This window comes from Vombatus ursinus, unplaced genomic scaffold (assembly GCF_900497805.2).
Source record: "Vombatus ursinus unplaced genomic scaffold, bare-nosed wombat genome assembly UNPS02015066.1, whole genome shotgun sequence".
Classification (NCBI taxonomy): Eukaryota; Metazoa; Chordata; class Mammalia; order Diprotodontia; family Vombatidae; genus Vombatus; species Vombatus ursinus.
In genome coordinates, this window is record NW_020954844.1 from 8,834,118 (window position 1) to 8,844,597 (window position 10,480).

Sequence of the window (10,480 nt, forward strand, 5' to 3'; positions counted from 1 at the left end):
TGTCATATTAGAGGAATAGCAAGGAAGTTAGTGTCCTCGCTGCAACTGAATCATAGAATACATGGAGGGAAGTAAAGTATAAGAAGACTGAAAAGATAGGAAAGGGCCAGGTTATGAAGGGCTTTAAAAGCCAAACAGAAGATTTTATATTTGATCCTGTGGTAGTAGGGAGCCACCAGAATTTACTGAGTGTATGTGGTGTGGGGATGGAGTGATATGATTAGACCCGTGCTTAGGACTGCATTTGTGAGCTTGTTCAATATTTTTATGACTCTCAGACTCCATCCTAAAACAAAACTGTCTTTTCAACACCAATATTCTGCTGGAGGTGTTATATGTCCACAAATCATGAAAAATAAAAGTTTCTGAAGAATTAAAGTGAAGTTCACCCAAAGGATATATATAATATATATGTATATATATATACACATATACACACATACACACACACATATACACATACATGTGATGTTTAAGTAGTTTGCAGCATATGTCCAACAAAGAATGGCAAACAAATAGAAGGCGGTATAACCAGAAAAAGGATTTGTCAGTCATGTGTTGAGAATGAAGGATAATGGATGGGCAGCCTGTGAATTTCAATGGTATCTGTGTGATGTCAAGAGAATACCTAGAGGAAGGAAGAGCTTGGATCTATGGGAGAAAATGACAGAAGTAGATATCTGATTGATGTAAAGAAAATTCTTAATTATTGCAGCTATCCTGAAGTGGAATGGGCTGCCTCTGGGGGTAGTGGCGATGTCCTCAAGCAGAAATGGATAAACACCTGTTGAGGATCATGTACAGGGGATTCTTGGGCAGATCCAGGATGAACAAGACAGGCACCAAGGCCCTTTCAGGTGCTGAGGCTGTCTGTTTGTGGGAAAAATATGAACAACAAAACCTTGTTGGTCATAAGGTAAGAAACATACACTTATCTAGTGGTGTCCATGCTTTTATAGTGGGTGTCCTCTAGGTGAGATTTTTGGGTCTATTAGGAGACCTAGCACTTTCTAAATTCAAGAACCATTTAATGTGTCCATGGAACTGAGCCAACCCTCACCCACTTTCTTTTTGCACTCCCCCACAACACCTGATGGTGACCCTGCTCTAGAATTTCCTGCCCTAACCATAAACCCCATCTCACTTCCACTCTCAAGGTTGCCAAACACACTCAAGTTCTATCTAGCAAAAATTAGCTCAGTGAGCAATGATAAGAGGACTAGTCTAGGGCAGGGCCAATCCTAGGTAAGGTGGAAATGAGGGGTGGGTCCAATACATCTATGTATGGACCTTATTTCACTTTTGGCCACTACCAGGATGCTGAGTTTGGAGAGCAGAGATTGCTCCAATTAGGATGTGGTTGAGGATGACAGACAAGTGGAATGGGATGAGAGTTGGAGGAGGAAGGGACCTTTCTCACCCTTGCTACTTATCCTAGGGGCACAAGCTTTCATGGGGATGAAAGTGAGGTGAGTCTAGGGAGCAGGTGGGTAGGAGGATGAAGGATATTGGGGTCTGGTTTGATAGCAGAGACTCAGGCCCTACTCTTGTATGATATGAAAGACATCCAGAGAGTCAAACTAACAAAGAAATTATGACTAGAACCATCATGGCAGGAAGTGATTTTGATAGGATAACTTCTCTCCCCCAATCGATTACAATTAAATCAGGGTTTTATATGTAAAACTATTTTATGGTGTCTTCTGCAAGTGACCAATCCCCAGTAAGAATTTCAAGGGTTTGGAGCTGGTCTGGGACTGAAGCCACCAGGACAGTGAAAGGAGAGAGGGATGAGAGTTAACAGTCTTTGGTTAAGGTGCTATAATGTAAAGGACTTACACAAATAGACCTATACCATTATCTGGAGAAGAGGGCAGGATAGGAACTGCTAAGTTATCAAAGAAAGAAGGGCTGGATGAAAATGGAAAGGGTATCAACTAGGAGAGCATTTGAAAAGAAAATGGAGGAGAAAAAAAGAGGAGACTCAGGTGCAATGTCTCACGGGCAGCACCCACACTTCACTGAGTGCCCACTTGGTGATCCATGCAAAATAACTGATATGATTTTTCGTTTGGTTCACCTCTCATTGAGTTGCCCATTTCTTTTTGAACCAAAGGCACCTGCAGGGTTCAGTTAGCACCTACTCCACAGGGCTGTGGAGATTCTCAAAGGAGACCCTGCCAGTAAACGCTTTGTAATTTTAAGGTGTCATAGAAACGTTAGCGACAGTTGTGATTATTATTGTTTTAGATTTGTGATTTCTTCACTCTAGGACACTCCTATGGAGGAATCACCCTCTATCCATGCAGGTCATCACCTGATCTGAAACTTAGATTCTCAGGGAGTTGTTGCATGGGCCACTGAGAGCTAAAGGAGTTGAGTACTGTGTGTCAGAGGTAGGACTGGAACCCAGGCCTACTTGATTTAAAAGTGGGCTCTCTATCACTATACAGTGTAGCCCTACTTAAGACCTCTATTGCCATTACTATCATGGCTTCTACTACTAGCAGGACAAAATGCACATCATCCCTCTTGTCCATCCGCTCCTAGAGTTGCACTGATGCCATTTTCAGAGATCTTGCTTTGGATGGATTTGCATTATTGTGCTTTTATTTAGGTACAAAATGTGCTAATATTGCCCACTTGTACAATAGTCCCTAGCATATTATATATACAAGAATGAGAACAGGGCAGTGACTTGTCACAGGACCATTTCTTTCTGAACTCCACTGACAACATCAAAGAGAATGAGATGATAACTATGGTAATCAAAATAGGTATGAAGGCAATGCTTCCCCTGGATCTTGGGTGAACCAGGAAGAAGTTGACATCTACGTTTGTTTTTGGGGATCCTTAGATCCTGGATCGAGGGAGCTATCTTGGCAGTGAAGCAGTGCAGGGGATAGTGCCAAGTTTCTGGAGTCCTGAGTTTGAATCTGACCTCAGACACTTAATAGCTGTATGGCCCTGGGCAAGTCACTTGACCTCTCTTTGCTTCAGTTTCTTCAGCTGTAAAATGGGGATAGTAATGGCACTTACCTTGCAGAATTGTTCTGAGGAACGAATGATATAATAATTGTAAATCACTTAGCACAGTACTTGGCACATGGTAAGAGCTATGGAGACATTTGCATTATTATTATTATTATTATCATTATTGTTAGGTAGATCAACAATTTAGTAGGAAAAAGGCTAAATAAGGCATATGTGGAGTCCTAGCTGTCAAGGGGATAGCTGCTGTTGGTTAAAATAAAGGATATTCTTTACATGCAATAAGGATTTAAAGATGTCCCCACTGGTCTCTGGGGTTTTCATATTTGCTTCAAGTGGACCAGTGGCCCATCGTAGAATCCTCAGTGTAGATTTAGAGCTATAGAGGACCTTCAAGGTTATCTAATTCAACCCTCTCATTTCACAGATGAGGAAACTGAGGCCCGAGAGATCAAGTGACTTGACTATGATTACACATGTAGTAAACATCTGTACTCCTTGCTGAGGACAGAGTCCAGCCCAGCATTAAGCACACAGAAGCAAAATAAGGGGCTTTGGGAAAATAATAGCCAAAAAATACACCAAAGTCAGATCTATGGCTGCCCCTATGGGAAAATCCTTGAAAAAAAAAAAGGATCATTGTCCACATCAGTTCTGGACTCTCCTTTATTTTCATTTTTATGTTAACTCTATCATTGTGGTTTAATGGAAAACTGATCAGCTTTGGAGTCAGGTTGATCTAAGTTAAATTTCTGCCTCTGACCTACTAGCTATTCAATCATGGGGAAGCCTAGTAATGCCTTAATTTTCCAAGAAACTGCCCAGAACTAAAAGTTCTGACTTAGTTGTTGATATACATCCATGAAGGGAGTTTCCATATTGGAGATTCCCCACACTGATGAAATCACAGAAAAAAATTCGACCCTAGAACCACTAATTCACCCTGGGGCTCCAAGGATGTTTTCTGTTCTCATTATCATGTTCAGCCACCAGGGGGCATTCTGGTTTTTCACTTACTCTGACCCATTTTAGACATACTATACTTTTTCCTCTTAGTTCAACGGAGACAAATTTCAATTTTTTTCAAGACACTTTATTTTGGGTAACTGAAAAGAAATTAGTGTTATGTTGAACAAACTGTCAGCATACAGGCTTATTTTCCTAACTTCCTTAATGTTTGGCTGTTGATTGGATTGATTGTTGCAATTTATGGGATCCCATAAGGGATTTCTTTTTGATCTTAACACCTTGACTGGATAATGAACTATGAAGTCCCCCCTTTCATTCCTCTGGAACTTCTCCTTATTACTTTCTTTTACCTCCATTTCTTTAAGGAGGATACAGAAGGGAAACTCTTGCCTTCAGATGTATTGCGATTGACTATTTCTTGGTTTAGCATCCATTAGGACTCTAGGTCTATTAAAACTTGGAATTGAAGCCCCTCATTTTTTCCCCCAGTCAAGATGCTCTATCTCATCCTGGTGAAAGGTAAAAGGCACATTCCTCCAACTCCATGACCATCAATCGCCATGTTGTCAGCTCTTTCCCCACTACCTTTCAAAGGATGGGAACAACCTTAGGGACAGAGTTTGAAGGGATCCCAGAAGCTCTTCTAATCCAGCCCAGGCAAGAGTGAGAACTCCCATTCTCCATAACATCTTCCAGCAAGTGGTCTTTCAATCTCTGTTTGAAGACCTTCAGTGATAGTGATCTCACTGCATTTGTAAAAGAACAGGGACTATTTAGTCTGTGGAAGAGAAAACTCAATCAAAAGTGGTGGTGGTGAGTTTATACAGACAGTTATATTCTACTATTTAAATTAATATCATGTAAAGAAAGATTAGACTCTTTCTCTTTGGCATCTAGAAGGCAGAACCAATAGTATTAAGGGGGAAGTTTGAAAGATGCCCCTTTAGGCTTAATGTTAAATAAAAAAAAATATGATGCATTCTAGGAAGATGGCAGAGTAGGTCAGAAATTTCCAGGTTCTCCCAATTTCCTCCACAAACAGAAAATCACTATGAAATGAATATAGAGCAGCAGAAATAAAGGGGTAAAGCAGTTGTCTTCCTAAGATATCTTGAGAGGAACTCAGAGAAGACTCCAGGGGCTGAGATTATTAGAGTTATTAAACTACCTATACACTTTGGTCCAGAAATACCACTACTTGGTCTATTTTCAAAGATTATCAGGGAAAAAGGAAAACAACCTTTACATCCTGGAACAGGGGTGAGGAACCTGCAGTCTTGAGGCCACATGTGGCCCTCTAGGTCCTCAAGTGCCCTTTTGATTGAATCCAAACAAGGACCACGCATGAGGACCTAGGGGGCCACATGTGGTCTCAAGGTTGCAGGTTTGTTCTGTGAAGGTTGAATTCAGTCAAAGGCCCAAATTAACTATAAAGGGCATATGAAGAAAGATATTATCTTCATCCAGAGAAAGAACTGATAAATAGAAGTATGTATAGAATAATTTTACACATATGTGTGTATACACACACACACATATATATGTATACACCCCCCCCCCCATTTGTGTCTAATGGTAGCCATCTCCAGGGTAGGAGGCAGGAGAGAAGAAAAAAAATTAAAAAAAATTTACACGACAATTTTGTTTTATATTTGAAAGAAATAGCAAGCTGTGCATAGTAGATTTGCAGTTTCATGTATAATCATCTTTTTTTTATTGTACTATGTTATGGAAATGCTTGTTTTATTTTTTTTTTTCTTTTCTTTTTTTTCTTTAGGCAATTGGGGGTAAGTGACTTGCCCAGGCTCACACAGCTAGTAAGTGTTACATGTCTAATGCCAGATTTGAACTCAGGTCCTCCTGACTTCAGGGCCAGTGCTCTATCCACTGTGCCACCTAGCTGCCTTGAAACACTTGTTTTATTTAACAAATTAAAAAAAAAACCATCTTAACAATCAGAGTTGCCCCAAAACTCTTAGGGTATATTGTAGTGGGGAAACATTGCTAAATTTGGGTTGGACTGTTCCTTTTGACTCTGAATTCTGTGATAGGCAATTTATTAGAATTATGTTTAGTTCTAATTGCTAAAACATCCTTATTTTGAGATAAAATCTGCCTTCACATAACATCTACCCATTCCTTATAGCTATGCTATTGAGGGCTGTACAAACAACTCTATTTGCTCTTTAACATAATAATCCTTCAAATTCTAGGCTTTATCCTATCATGAGACTTTTTCTTCCATCAGTTTTCTCTTATCCTTGTGAATAATTTTCTATTCCTTCGATAACCCTTATATAATATGGTCTTATTACCATCTTAGCTACCCTCTATTAAAGAAGCTTAAGCTTATGAATGTCACTTCCAAAATGTGAGAGCCCAAACTGAACCCAATTACTGAGCTGTGATATCATAGTTGACTGGAGTGGCACGGAACTATCAGCTCCCTGGTCCTGGACATCATGTTTCTATTCTTGCACTTTAATACGGCATTAGATTTTTGGCAGCCACTTGTTCATTCCTATTGATCCTGAAGTCAATCAACCAATCACACACTTGCTATGGACCAGGCACTATGTTAAGTTCACTAAAGCCTCCTGGTTCTTTTTTTCATATTTCCTGTTGCTGATTCTCTAACACTGAACTGCAGTCAGTTTTTGGAATATGTTTAGACATTTCTTCATGACAATAGTCTATGCATGCATTTGTAGGATTAAAATATCATAGGTTCGGGGCAGCTAGGTAGCACAGGGGATAGAGCACTGGTTCTGGAGTCAGGAGGACCTGAGTTCAAATCTGAACTCAGTCACATAATATTTCCTAGCTGTGTGACCCTGGGCAAGTCACTTAACCCCAATTGCCTCACAAAAAAAGTCATGGATTCCCTAACCCGACTTCTTCATCTTGCATGCTTAAATCAACTCAATATTTTAAGCACCTACAATGAGTAAGGAAGTTAGTTGGTCATCTAGATGGTGCAGTGGATAGAGTGCTGGGCCTGGAGTCAGGAAGACTCATTTTTCTCAGTTCAAATCTAACCTCAGACATATACTAGCTGTGTGACCCTGGGCAAGTCACTCAACCCTGTTTGCCTCAGTTCCTCATCCGTAAAATGAACTGGAGAAACAAATGGCAAACTACTTCAGTGTCTTTGCCAAGAAAACAAAGAGTCAGACATGACTGAAACAACTGAACAACCACAGCAATTATATCATAGCCTGTATGTTGTCATGATGAAGCCCCTTTATAGACCTTAAAGAGCTATACACATTTGAGTTTGATTATTTTACTAATCATCATTATAATTTTAGAGCCTGGTTCTATTATCCAACATATTAATTACTCCTCCAAATTTGGTATTATCTAAAATTTTTATATTCATGACATTGGATAAGACCAAGGACAGAGGCTTGAGACTTTCCTAGAAACCTTCTTCCATATCTACATTGAGACACGAATCACTATCCCTTATGTCCATTCATTTAACCAGTTCTGAAACTACTGAATTTCAGTCATGTCATAGATGTCTCTTAGTCACATACATAGGAAAGCCATGAGAGACTTTGCTAAATGCATGGCTGAAGTACAGGTAATATGCTTCTTTTTTTTTTTTTTCATCTTCCAGTCCGGTAATCCTGGTAACAAAAGAAAAGAGTCTAGCCTGACCTGCTTTTGTTAAAGTCTTGGTGGATTTCACTGATATTTTTGAAACTCTAGAAAATTATCTCTTCTATGCATTTTGAAATTTTGCTGGAAGTCAAAGTTGAGTACATTGGAATATTATTAGAAGAACCTACCTTTCCACTTTTTGAGAGTCAGGAGAATGTTTGCCCACTTCCAAGCCTAGGGACCCTTCTCTGTTTGACAGTCTCCTAGAACCTGTCCACATCTACTCAGTAAGCATATATGCTTGCTATGAGGATATTCCTTTCCATTCATCTGGTTTTCCCTGAATTTTTAGCACCACATAGCAGAACCACAGAGAATGGAGAGGAAGTACCTAGGAATTAAAAAACAGGAGAGTTGGAATGACTAGACATTTTATAAGACAGACTAGATCACATGTCTACATGCTACCAGAGATTTGGACATGGGTAGAACCACAATAGATCAATAAGGATTGCCAATTCTGCCTGCTGTGTGGTATGTCAGGAGCTGGAGGTCACTTGGTGTGGTGGCAGACTCCTTGTCAATGTGACAGGTGTCTGGGGGTTAGAGCTGTGACTGCTCTCTTGGGCAGGGAAGGAGCAAGATATGTCTGAGGACTGTCAGAGGAGAATCAGGGCAGTGACTTTGCAGTGGGAGTTTGTGGGACCCTGGGGAACTACAGAGTCATGAGGTAAAGGTAGGTAGCAGACACACAAGAGTCTGTGTAGGGCTGCCATTTGAGGTGTGAGGTGAGATCATCCCTTTTCCCTGGTATAAGAATACAGCAACTGGGGCGAGGGGGTGAAGATGAGAAACAATTATAGTCTCAATTGCCAATCAATACCCAACTGGTTCCCTTGGGAACGAACATTTAGCTTTTTCTTAATTCTCATCCTTGTTGACCTCCATAGCATTGGACACTACTGCTCAACCTCCTTCTATCCATATTCCTTTAATAACATCCCAAACTGATGCTTTATCTATTCTTTGATTTTTCTCCTGTTCCAACTGTGCTACAAAACTCTCTCTTTGTCCATAGTATTCAATGCAAAGTTTAGCTCCTTTTACCTTTCAATATTCCTAATGTTCTTAAAGGATCATCTCATACTTTCACATCCATCCTCAGTTACCTAATCTCAGTTCCACGTTTTTACACATCTTTTAAAAATCTAGGTTGTTTTGGGAATTTTTTGTGCCTTTTTAGGTAGTTCCTCTTCCCCAATCCCATGCCCTTTCCTTCAACATTGGAATCCTTTTTATTTTTGTCATCAGAACCTTATTCCCAAGAGCAACCCATTCCTCTTAAACCAACTCCTTTCATGGAAATATAGGCCAAAGGGTCCTGTATAACTTTTATCTGAATTCTAAAACACTCTCTTCTATGTCTAAGGTATATGTCAGGCTATGCCAAGTATTTCCTCTTCTAAACTATCATAATAATGGTTTCCATTAATATAGTGCTTCAAGTTTGCAAGGCATTTGGCATCCATTTTATTATTCGATTCTCACAGCAACTCTTTAAGGTAAGCACTACAGGTATAATTGTTCTTATTTTATTGATAAGGAAATTGAGTTTCAGAGAGATCAAATGAATTTCCCATGATCTCTTCGCTGATAAATTTCAGGCCAGGATTGGATCCAGGGCTCTGCTGATTTCAGATTCAGCACTTGTTCCATTGTACCATGCTGATAGTATGATATCTGCCGTCCAAACTTCCCACCATTTCTGCTTCAGCAAGCCTCTTCTCCATCTTAGTAAGAACCTAGTTCATAATAGCAATTCGCCTCATTAATGCCTGCACTTTCTGAAATATGGAATCATCAGCTAGACAAGAATTTCGTAGCTTTTCTGATGTAGCAGAGAAGCATTCCAGCAGTCATCTGCATGGCCAAAGTCAGTTACCACTATACTTTGTCTCCATGACAACTTTGTGATTTGTGTCCAGAACTCATCCTCTGGTTCCTCCTTCTGGCCAGTCAAAAGGTGCTGACCTGAATTGATAGTTAACAGCAAATACTTACTAAGCACTTACCATGTGCCAGGGACTGAACTGAGTACAAACACAAGCAAAAAACAAGATAGCCCCTGCCCTCGAGGAGCTTGTATTCCAGTGGGGGAGACAACAGATAAAATGGAGCTGAAAAAGGTGTGTTTGGGAGGGAGGAGAAGGTAGCCCCATAGAGTCATGGTGGAGAAGTCTGCAGAGTCAAGGTTGGAATTGGATGGAGAGGAATGAGCATGGCTGACTTGGGCATTTCATCAAAATGGGGATTCTAGGAGGAATTCCTGAATCAGGGATGGAGTCTAGGGGCACAGGGATTTTCCTGGATGAGAATGTTGCTAGGGCATGATGGAGAAGTCCAGAGAGTCAAAAGGAGAACCTGGAGAGGGGAGGTTACTCACTGTAGTTCCTTATACTTGTGGAATCTCAGATGTAGAAAAAAAAATCAGGGCAGCTAGGTGGCACAATGGATGGAGCACCGACCCTGCATTCAGGAGGCCCTGAGTTCAAATCCGGCCTCAGACACATAACGCTTACTAGCTATGTGACCCCGGGCAAGTCACTTAACCCTATTGTCTAGCCAAAAACAAAAACAAACAAATAGAAAAAAAATCAAGGCCATGGGCATTATCACATTTTGCTTGGAAAAAATAGTCTATTAATTAATCCTCTTGAATGATATACTTGCCACTACTGATTGCAATGTTGACAAAAGATCAGATCATAGCTAGGATACATACATAATACATACACACATATATGTATATGCATACATATACATATATATGCATATTCATACATACATACATATATATGGAGAGGGAGAGAGAGAGAGAGAGAGAGAGAGAGAGAGAGAGAGAGAGAGAGAG

General features: G+C 40.2%; 1 pseudogene; it reads left to right on the forward strand.

Annotated features, from left to right (window-relative positions):
- Positions 1-1,366: 1,366 nt before the first annotated feature.
- Positions 1,367-10,480, forward strand: part of LOC114031120 — a 17,756-nt pseudogene continuing 8,642 nt past the window's right edge.